Consider the following 11914-nt stretch of genomic DNA (forward strand, 5'->3'; position numbering starts at 1 on the left):
GCTATTTGCAGGACACTTATCTCTGCAGTATCTGAGAGCCAAGCATGATTGTTAAGGCTTATGTGGAATGCTAACATCTCTAAATTTGAAGTGAGGACTAAATGATGGGATAAGTTCAATTTCATGTCATAGTGGAAAAAGTAGAACTTTGCTGAAGATAGGCTTGGCACTGAATCCAAACTATATTTAACTTCATGTGCTCTTTTTTCTTTTGACTGTTTATTACAGACTTTAGATGTTGATAGGTTATAAAACTTGAGGAGGGGGAAAAATGATGTAATAAAAACAAGCAGCATCAACAGAGTGAGAGCAAGAGCCACCTGCCGCACTGCGAGCTGCAGCCAGTGAAGGGTACAAAAGGAAATGATTGACACCAGCATACACACACCCAGACTAGACACAGCAATATAGTTCAATAGCAAAGTTACAGCCTGTGACTAGATGAAAGAATACAGGCTTTAAAAGTAAAACACTTTGTGAACATAAACTCCTTATATATTGCAGTGAGTCTCTGCGGAGCAACAGCGTGCTCAGTGCCCCTCCTTCGCTCCTGCCTGCTACAGATCCCACTCTGCAGGCAGGTTCAAACAAGGTCAGAGTGTCTGGCTGCTTAGCAGGAGCTGTCCTTTCTACAAACTTAATAAATGGAGTCCAGGTGCAGGAGATATCCTTTGCAAATATGTCCTCCACTGTGCCTATAATGTTTTCCATTGCCTGGGCTGTAGCTCCCATGTCGTATTAGTCCCCTGCTGATCAGAAAGGCACTTATAATAACCAGTTGCCAAGAGAAGGAACTTAATCAAATTAGAATGCACAAAAATTAACACATTTCCTATAAACATACTGCGAGTTCAGAACGGCACACAGCTGCCTAGAGCAGAGGTCTTGAGCACCCTGCTCACAGGCTGGAGTTTTACTTCTTTGTGGGCCATATGGCACAAGGAGCTTGAAAACATGCTTACTTTAAAATGCTGCTCACCCACCTGTCTACAAAGCCAGCCCTTGAAAGCAAGATAATTGGAACGAATAATAACTCCCTTTCCTTTTGGGGAATGATGGCTCTGGGAAAAATGAATTCCTTCCTCCTTTTTCCTCCTTTGCATTGCTGTGCTGCACTGCAGTGTTCACTCTGAAGCCTAGTGATGATACACATCTCTGTCAAAAGGGCTAGTTTTTGTCAAACAAATTAGGCAAGAAAGAAATACAAAACTGGAGGGGACCTCCTAGACATAAAATAAAAAAACAGCTCTCTGGTGTTACCAATCGTGACAGTGTTCTAGCTGTGCAATTGTTAATGACTTAACAATCTCTGATGACAGGTATGAACTTTATTATTATGTATGAGATATATGCCAGTTCTAATTATAGCATTATATCCTCCATGATATCCCTACTATTTTATAACAGATATCACTACTATTATACACTTAAAATAGTTCAGGGTCATAAATTTCTGCTTCAGAGTTAAATTCATCTCCTTATTAATGCCTATTTTTGCAGTCAAATTACATGATAAAGAAAAGTTGTTTCATTTGAACAACATGGGAACATGTGAGTATTATTTGTGGAAGTACAAAAAGTGGTGTTCATCTTGAGTTTTCCTAAAAGTAGGTCTCATGTGTACATTTAGAGACACAAACAATGGGTTTGCACTGTCACGTGCAGGTTGTGTCCATGGACGTAGTGTCATTATTTATCTTCTTGACTAGCTGGATTTTGTAGGTAGTTAATATGGGTCAAATTCATAACATTATATTCCTTTGTTTCTGTGTTAGTCAAAGACATAAAAACTCATAAGAAGATTTTGATGACTATACTACTCTATATTCAGTCAAGATATTTGCAAGATACAATTTCACTGATTTTTTTTTTTCATCCTATCTGTAGCTTAGAAATCAAACTTTGTTGTTGGTTCACTAACATGGCAAATAGATGAACAGTTTTGATCAACTTCAGATGGGATAAATTAACCAAAATAATTTCTCATCTAGCTTTGTTATGGTAGTTTTTTTTTGCTGGAATATTTGCTTTTGACTTGTTCAGCAATGCTCTAGTTTTCTACAATTTGGAGCGATATTGAGCAACAGCACCTACCTCCCTGATACCTGTATCACATGCAGAACAGCCAGTGAAGTGGACTCAGCAAGCTGACTTTCCTTTGCAAATTACTCAGATCTTGAAACTGTCTCCTGTCACTACCCCTCATTTCCTGTTAACCTTAACTGATGCCCAGCAGGACCTAACTGCAGGGCACTGGAAGCAAATGTACCAGAAATCCATCCTTCCACAGTTTTTACCACCAGGCATTAGATATATCAGAGATCATTCTATTTAATTTATGAGGTGTGAGAATCAAATAACCTATATAAAAATTTATGTTGTGTTTCAAGATGTCCAATTGAGATTGAAATATGTCTGGTTAACTTTCAAATAAATTGACTTCTCCAGAGTTTTCTCAGAATTTTCTCCCAGGCTAGAGTATTATTGAGTTTTATAGGTTTAACATTGTGAAGTAGCACCTTAGAGAGAGTAGAGTTGAAACATTTGTCCATACAATGGCATATGCTATTGTTTCAGTACCAGCAAGAGGGGGCTCATTTTAGATGGGGTTAATGACTCTGCTTGGTGTGTAATTACTGATTAGAATAGCACCATAGCAATATTTAAGGAGAATCAAGCCTGGTCTACAGAGATAGAGTCACTGTTGTGGGAAGTGCTTGTAGAAAATGCATGCTTTTCAGCTAACAGAAATTCAGCAAAGACCTTCAGGTTAACTGGGATGGAAGAACAGGAATGGCAATTATGTTTTTACTCTCATTCTCCCTCAAAGGTAAATGTGGGCTACTGACACTTGGGAATCACTCATCTAGGCAGAAACTAACCTCCTCAAAAACACATACACGAAGTTTGTGAAGACAAATGTCCTGATACTGAGCCCTGCTGAGTGCCCTCCTGCCTGCCTCTCATGTCGATCCTAGGAGATGCTGGGCCAAACGCTGTAGAAATTCTGGCCTGGTGGGATCTGCAGGTCTTTCCTGCTGTCTGGGCTAAGTGTGTCAGGCTGGTTTGGGCTTTCATTCATCTCGCTTGCAATGTTAGTGGCAGAAGTAGACACTGGAGAACTTTGACCAACTGCAGGAACATGTGGATGAATCGCAGAATCACCAAGGTTGAAAAAGACCTTCAAGATCATCCAGTCCAACCATCCTATCACCAATCCTATCACCAATAGTTCTCACAAAAAAAAAAATAATTAAATTTAAACCAGGAATCCTGGAAGTTCTTGTACATTGGTGTTTGCTTTGGTGTCACGCTTTCTCTCTCTTTTTTTTTTCTTTGTTTTTTTTTCTTTCCCCCCAGTATATCACTGTATCTTGAAATGAATGCAGAAACTCTGTTTATGAATATATCGCCTTGGTGTGTCCTTTATGTAGTTGAGATGGGGACAGAACAGAAGAGAGCCAAGAGGAGGGAGATCCAAACCAGTATTCAGTGAGGATGGGAGATGTCAGTCAGGTGACAGATTCATCTTACGGATTTGTCATGCGTATCCTGAAGGAGGGTTAGATGCAGAGTTGAGATTAAACAGGAAGAGTTCCTTGCAAATTCTTCAGTATTGCTTAATCTGGCAATACTCTCAATTCTTCCCTACCAAATGCTTGGAGTGATACAGTCCTACCTTACTAGCTGACAAAGGAAATTTGTGCAAAGACTATGCCACATTATTGATGGTTTTTCCTTTTGGAAATGACAAAAGAAAAACTGGAAGAATAGAACTTTGACCTTTCAACATATTATTTCTTAGCCCAAAACCTTTCCTTAATTTTTTTTTTTTTTTTTTTTCAAATCTGTGAGAAACATTCTGTTTTACATTGTTGGGAAGGAGAGCTGTTTGGCCTTAGCTTTCATGTTGTATACCATTTCAGGCTTTGGCTTGCTGATTTTAATGAATTTTAAAGGATGTTTCCAAAACAGCCTATGCATATAGAACAGGAGCATCTCAATCTCTGTTCCTTTGTGAAGTTACAACAGGCACAATGATTACACTTCCTCAGGGCTGCTAAATCCTGTGGGTGCTCTTGAAAATTGTAACAGATTTCATTGTCTGCTTATGGTAAATTTGACCTGTGATTCTCCCTGTTTTCCTTCAGTTTATTTGAAATCCTGTCCCTCCGCTTTTCTCCTTTCTTCTTGCTGCCCATTCCATCAACTCTCGCTTAACTTTGTCTTGCCCTTGAGTTTTTGTTGGAATAGTACATCTTTTGTTGTCTCAAACTTTGTTAGAAAGGAAAAAAGTTACCTAATGTGTCTTACCTAACAGACCTGCTTTTTCCAGTAAAGGTGAGAAATGTGATTTTCTTTTCAGGCCTGTAAATTCTTGTCCTTTCTTGTGAGATTGCTAGCTCACGTGGAGATGGCATTATGTTGTGAATTCTTTTTTCACAGTTCAGCTCAGAACTGGGTTATGATCACCATATTTTACCTAAGTTGCCACGCTGCCATCCATTCAGAAAGACAACCAGAAATGTTTTTCACTTTCAAGTTTGATAACAACTATTGTTCAGTTGTTCCTGTCCTGGATGAGTTTACATAATTGTTTGTGTATGTATGTGAGATAGCAAAGAGGGAAGAAAATAGGCGGAAGAGAAGTATAGTACTACTGGGGAGCAAATGACTCTGTAGCACATGGGGAAGGGAAATGCTGGGAGAAATAATTAGTGCTGTAATCAGATTTGCTAATAATCCATTTATAAAACAGTTATGATATATACTTGTAGGAATGTGATCATAACGACAAATGATATTACTTCCTCCCCTCCCACTCTGTATTAAGGAACCTTAATTACTTGATGGCTCAAGACTTTGTGGGTGACTCATGCTACAAAGAGTCAGATGCTCACAGTACATAATGGAGCTCTTAAAGAGCTTTCATAACGATGGTGGGCTCGTTCTACCTCCCTCCCATACATCCTTCTTTGCCAAAGAGTTATTAGGTAATTTAAAATAATTAAAAAGGAAACAATTAAAAGATTTTACACACACAGAAATAGCACTTGCAGCTAATTATATAAGTCTATCACTTCTAACACTGGAATACTATTACCATTATCAGAGAATTGCATTTGAATGGTGACGGATAATCCTCTAGTCCCATGTTACGCTCTTGCCTAGGCTGGTTGCCTAGATTTTGTAGAAGGAAAGGAGTATATACTGCCCATGCTCTCCTGCAAGAGGTTTCTGGTCAGCTTTGTTCCTACAGACTTTTACCTAATTAAAATATTGTGGAGAATTAAAACTTTTTCAGCTAGTACTAATGTGTTCTGCTGAATGCACAGGAGTTCATGCATGTTTGCAGCTGCTTGTAGGCTTGGGATATTAGAATGACTTCTTTATAGGGGACTGAAGGTCTGGTCCATGTTAAATGGAGTAAATGGTTTTGGTATCAGTAGTGTGGACACTGACTCCATAAATGTGATGAGGGGGGTATGAGGAATAATACATTTCATCAATCAGCATCATAGAAATAACTTTCATATGAATAATGACAGCTGTTTAACGATGCGAAGAACCATTACATTGTAGTATTATGGTAAGAAGCTAATATTTTACCCAAATAAAATCTTTGAGACTTTAGGCATTCAGAATGTAGTTATTTGGAGTGAAGTTTCACCAAAAAAGTGAGGCACGCCTTCTTCCATTTTTGAAAACTGCCTGTAATGTATAACTGCTGCTAACCAGAATGCCCATAACACCATGCAGCCAACAAAAGATCAATATAAATCCAAAGGATATGTCCAAACTGTGGAATAGCACCAGAAAATAATAGCAATTGTTGAATTTTTATTATGTTTTATTTTTATTCTGTAAACCAGAAAGCAGTCAAAAATATAGTCCTACTATTTTCCATCTTATGTGAAGAAGATATCAAATAGGCATTGGACAGCAAAGGATACTTTTGATACAAATCATGCATCTTTCCATGTATTTTTGTTTTTCTGTCTGAGACGGTGTCCCCAAAACTACGAGTGAAACAGCATTAAAAGGTACTTTCAGGCTGTGGCTTTTAAGAAAGGTTTTCTTATTTTTCCTTTCTTCAGCTCCAGTTGCCCCTCAGTGTGCTTTTGGGAGCTGTTAGCTAGGCTGAAGTTTTAGTGGGAGCTGCAAGCACACGGCACCTCTGAAAACAAGGTTACTCAAAATGAAATATTTTTTTGAAATGGTGACATATGTTCTGAGATAGAAAACAAACTTGAAGGACAGAGCAGGATGGGACTGCACAGCCCTTTGTCCCAGCCAACAGAAGTTTCATGAGGAGAGACAGGCAGCTGTGCTCCTGTGCCTGGAAAGCATAGCAGTGGGGTATGCAAAAGCACTTGGTTAGAAGGCAGAGACAGATGGGTCTTTCCATATATCCAGCTGGACTGAATAGCAGCTAGGGGGTTGCAGCTCACATTCACGTGGTTGCTGCCAGACAATTCTCCAGTGCTATAGCATCATCCAGATTTGTGAGTGGGCTGAAGGCATCCAGTTGCACTGGCCTGTAAATTTCATAGAACTCAATAGATGGAATTTAGTCTCTGGGCGATAAAATAGATGGTCAAGTAAGAAGATAATGGGTATGTGGGAGACAAGCCCAGCAACTGTGATCTACGTACATTCATTTCTTATTTGATTTTTACCTCTCTTCCTCAAAATTGGCTTTTGATGTTCTGATCCTGATGGGTGTGTGGTAGTACTTCCCTGGGAAGGCTAAGCAGCCCCTGGTTGGTGCCTTTTTCCTCCTAACTATCCAGTCTTCATTCATGGCATGTCATATCTTCCACGTGGGAAAAATACCAAGAATTAATCAAAACTTGCTGGAGAATTAATTCCTTCTCATCCATTCATAAGTCTCTCAACATAGAAAATTGCCCAGGCTTTAAGCTGGAAAGACTCTTGCAATACACTCCTCTTAAAAAGGGGTCAACCAAGCTCCCAGCTCTTTTTTTGTCAAGGGTGCCTCCCCAGAGCTATTTGGCACCCTTCTTATCTCCTGCCAGAGGAGCTGGGGTCCCAGAAAGGGCCGTTCAAAGTGGGAAGCTCATTTAGCCACTCCAAAACACAGTTTGGAGAAGTCTGTATATCTCTCTCCCTTGACTATGGATATTGCACAGGAAGAGGAAGCCAGTCTGCACCATATGCATCTTCTGTTTTAATATGGGGGAAAAACATTTACCTGATGTATGAAATGCTTTGTGAGTTGTGGATAGATTGTGCTTTCTAAAAGCTTGACATTATTATGCTCATGCTGTACTTTAGGAGTGGTGTAAAGTGTGGTTGCATTAAATATCATCATTAATGGTCTAAGAAAAAAGTGCGAAGAGTGTGATTACAAAATTCAGAGGATATTGAATTAGGAGGACTAGAGAGAAAATGAGATAATAAAAAGAGACCTAAAAAGATTATAAAGCTAGGCAGGGGTTTTTATAGAAACAGAGATTCATCCCAGAAAACTGCAGGATAATAAATCTGTGAGAAAATAATCTGAAACACATCTTCAAGAGGAAGAAGAAACCTGGGAAGCAGTAATTCTGAAAGAAGTAAGATAATAATGGATAGCCAACCAAGCCTGAATTTGCAATATCATAAAGCTGTAAAATGTCCAATGTAATTTTAAGTTGCAAATGCCAAACTATCATGTCACAAGACTGATAATCTTCTCTGCAAACAGTTTATTATGAGTGAATGCAGAATGTCTTTAACAGTTTGCAGCTCTGAGTAGCATTTCCTGATTTAGTCACTGTGCAGGGTCCTCACTGCAACCAAAACTGACTTTATGTCTTTCATGGCACTTACCTAAAATTGGTGAGATTCTATTTTGTTTTTGATTCTTTCAAATTTTGATAGAATTCAAGATTCTACTGTGTGTATCGCGCACACCACCATGGTGCTCAACTGCTGTCCACAAAGCTGTGAGAAGCAATGTTGATAGCAACCACCAAATCCTTCTTTTTTGCTCATGGTATATGTGTGGATGGAGGCTGAAGGGGAAGTTCCTTGCACAATGTTTTAATTAAATATTCAAAAGGCTGCTACTTGTGAAAGGTAGATTGAAAATCTGCCCTTCAACTGGAATGAGCAGCAGGGAACAGTAGGGACACAGATTCTCAGTTGTTTAAATTAGTCTGCAATTGAGATTAACTCAGGGCACACACGCAGGCTCCCTTGGCTGAAGAATGAAATCTCACAGTAACTTTTGCACTGGATGATCATACCCTGTTTTTCAGCCCTGGATCAGCAGTTCCTTCTCTGCCCTGTTGCAGTTTCCGTTAAGTCACAGCAGAAAAGAAGACAGCAACACTTACTCCTGAAAAGTCACACGATCTCTTTAGTAATCATAGGCTGGGACTATTGTTTTGCTGGTAAATAATCTCACAATGAACCTGATGCAACAGGCAATCAGAAGCCAGCAAAATAAGGAGTGGAAGGAGTGGACTGTTCTGGTGTGGTCCCAGTATTGCTGAGAAGGAGCTCAGAGGAACAGCTGCAGAACTGTATTGTTGCAGATCGTTCCAGCTGTACTTTTTAACCACTGAAGTTTTCAAATCCAGGAAGAACATATTTACAATCTTCCTATTAAATAATCATAAACTTTTAATGGTAGGAATATGACCTGTTCACAAAACCAAATGTAAATAGTGAAGGTTTGGAGTGGTTTTTGAAATTGCTTTCAATGTGAATCATACAGTCTTAACCAAGAAAAAAAACTGCTGGATTTAATAAGGCAAAAGTTGTGAAAATGAATATCTCCTCCAAATAAAGCAAAACTAACATTTTACCATCTTCTGACGGCTGAAATTTATGGTGGCAGCTAAGATATGAATGAAAGTTAAATAGTCCTATTAATTTGATTACTTGTTTCCAGAGCCATCAGACATGTGGAAAGTAATATCATGTGGGAAGTGGTATAAGATTTACACTCGCCTGAGAGAAATCACTGCTCAGTCTATCAGACTTGATAGGTGTCAGAGGGCCTTTTGAAAATGAATAATAAGAGGACTGAATAGTAAGAAATACACTTAGCTGTTTGAAACTTTTAAACATTTGGGTAAATTTTTAAACTAATTAAAAAAAGTTTAAATGGAAGATTTGACATATATCTGGAACAGAGTAGAACTGCTCAGCTGAATGTATGAATTATTTCACACTCACTGGCATTTGTGAGGGGGATTTTGGTGATGCAAATGATTTTAGGGCCATTCAAATGAAAAGAAAATGGATTTGAGTTTGTATTCTTTTGTGCTTTGACAGAACATCTCAACCAGGTCAGGAACAAACCATTTAAGGCTTTGTATAGTCCCAACCTGTTTTTGCATATACAACAACTCTGATAAGTGATGCCCCTTCAGTACTAAAATTTGCTTAGCAATTAAATGTAATAAAGTCCTTGGCAAGGGCAGTGCAATGGACCCCAGTTGCTGTAGCAATGATGACAAAGCCATGCTGCTGAAGGGCCTGCTCCTTAGAATCACAGAATCTCTGGCTGGAAAAAACCTTCAAAGATCATCAACTCCAACCCTCAACCTGATCTACCAAGTCCCATCACTCAACCATGTCCCTTAGTGCCATATTCACACATCTCTTAAATACCTCGAGGGATGGGGACTCTACAGCTTCCTTGGGCAGCCTGCTCTTGTCTCATTAATGTTGATGGTAGAGCTCCTCACTGACTGCAGTGGGAGTGGTGTTAAGTCACAAATGACACTTGAAAAGAAATAACTGGCACAAACTGATTAATGGACATTTTCTGCATTTCATCTCTATGCCTTCTTCTGTTGTGTGAAGTCCTTCCCCTTGACCAAGCTGTAGAAATCAAGTTTTGCAAAGAGGAGCTGCAGGGCGCTACTGGACAGGAGCTGCCTGCCTGTAAGGCAAGCAAAGCTCTTTTGGAGCCCTTGCTTCTCATCAAACAGCAGCAGTTGTTGCTCAGCCTAGCACAGAACGGGGCTGGATTAATCTCTTATTCTTCATTTGAAAGGCCATGCATTAAAAGACTAAGGTTTAGGATTTTACATCCATTTTACACCTGGCTAGGAACTGGGGGTATGTGTTCAGATATTAATGTGACTAAAAAGATATATGCTCAGGTTAAGGTTATTTCAAAAAAAGAAGCTCTGTCATTAATAATTTTTGGTCAGGAGCTCTGCCCGTCATCAGGAGATAAATCAGCTTGCAGCAGCTGTGACAGCTCTTTAAGTCTGAGGCCCGAACAGCTTAATTGGGGAAATGATCAATTCTAAGATGCATAGTCAAGATGACATCCTCGGTGCAGTAAATTCTTTCAGGAATGAACATGAATAAAATGAATATATTTATGGAGCAGTGATGTAATTCAGAAGCCAGGCTGTTAGGGAGCTGATGCATCTTCGTTCCTTCTCTGCCCTGTAGCAATTTTCTAAGGCTCCAACCTCAGATAACTGTGAATGGTTTCAAAACTGCCCTAGGAGAATGCTGATTTATAAGAATGAAGAGTCTTTCAAAATACTGAATGAGTAAAAAAGTCTGCATTTTCTAGTGTGTTATGAGTCTACTGTGCTTTTTTTTTTTTCCTTTTTCTGCATGTAGGGTAAACATAAATCTCAAAAACTACTGTCTGTGAGCTGCTAGCAAATACTGCTGTTTTACAGTGACAACTATGTGCACTGTCCCCATTCACTACAATACAGATCCTGTAAACAGATACAGGTGTTTCTTTGTTTCTTGTGCCTGAGCACCATTTGGAAATCCCATGGGTTAGTGGTCGTACCTTTCTTGCCCACCTGAGGTCATTTTGAAAGAGAAGCACTTAAATTTTGGTAGGAACATGCTTGCTCGAAGGCTCTCCCATCCTGCTCTCCCTCCCTGCTCCTGTCCTCAAGCAGGACACCTGGTGGCACCTACTGCTGCCAGTCCCTCTCAGCACATGGATTTGGAGGGCAGCGTGTATCTAGGCAGAATGGCATGAGCGGTTTCCCCATATGAGATATGTAATGGTGAGGTGGAATCCCTCACCTACAAATCTGGGAGTAGCTTGGGGTTCCTTGGGGTTCCAACACTGCTTTCCTGCTGTGCTTACACTGGGAGCCTCTTCTGGAGAAGGGCCCATGCAGAAGGAACCAGGAAATGACACTGAGGGTGTCAAAAAAGAAAAATATTTGTGTGGAGCACTGAGTGACTGACATCCATTCTGTGGGGTGCCCTCCTGTGGTGCTCATGGGACTTCAGAGAGACAAACTTTATTGTATAGAACATCTAGTGACATGGCAGGTATTCCTCTGGATGCTATCATTACACTATTCAGGCACTGGTAGTCCTGACTGCTGGCTGAAATTCACTTTGCAAGGGAGGGTGGCTGCCATCTGCTTATGTATATTGCTGCAATTTCAGATTCCGCCTGCACCAAGTGCTTGCTTCCCCAGTGAACGTTAGCAGGTGGGAGCACTAGAGAGGTGCATTGGCTGTACCTTGTTGTCTGGGCTCAGCAGGCAAATAGGATCGCAGGAGCAGGAGGCAGTGAGGCTGCTGCTGACCAGGGAGGCCTTAGATGCTGAAGGTGGCTGCTCACAGTTCAGTTCTGCTGCTGTAGAACAGACTCTTTGCAAGCTGTCATGTGGCTTTTGATAATACACAGCACTGAGTACACACCCCAGTAATGGGCTCTGGAGCCTGGAAGGCATCTTGGAGTGCATGGTATGTACCAAGCAATTTTGTTTTTACAGGAGGTTATTTTCCTTCCTACGATGTACTGTGTGCTTGTACATGTTCCTGGGGATGACAAAACCTTTGCCATTCTATTAAGGCATCATCAGTGCCTTTATGTAGAAGAAACGGCTCCGGGTTATATGAAAGAGTATCCATTCATACACAGGTTTCATTATTAACCCTGTAGTTTCCC

Source organism: Lagopus muta, chromosome 2 (genome assembly GCF_023343835.1).
Source record: "Lagopus muta isolate bLagMut1 chromosome 2, bLagMut1 primary, whole genome shotgun sequence".
In the NCBI taxonomy this organism is placed as follows: domain Eukaryota; kingdom Metazoa; phylum Chordata; class Aves; order Galliformes; family Phasianidae; genus Lagopus; species Lagopus muta.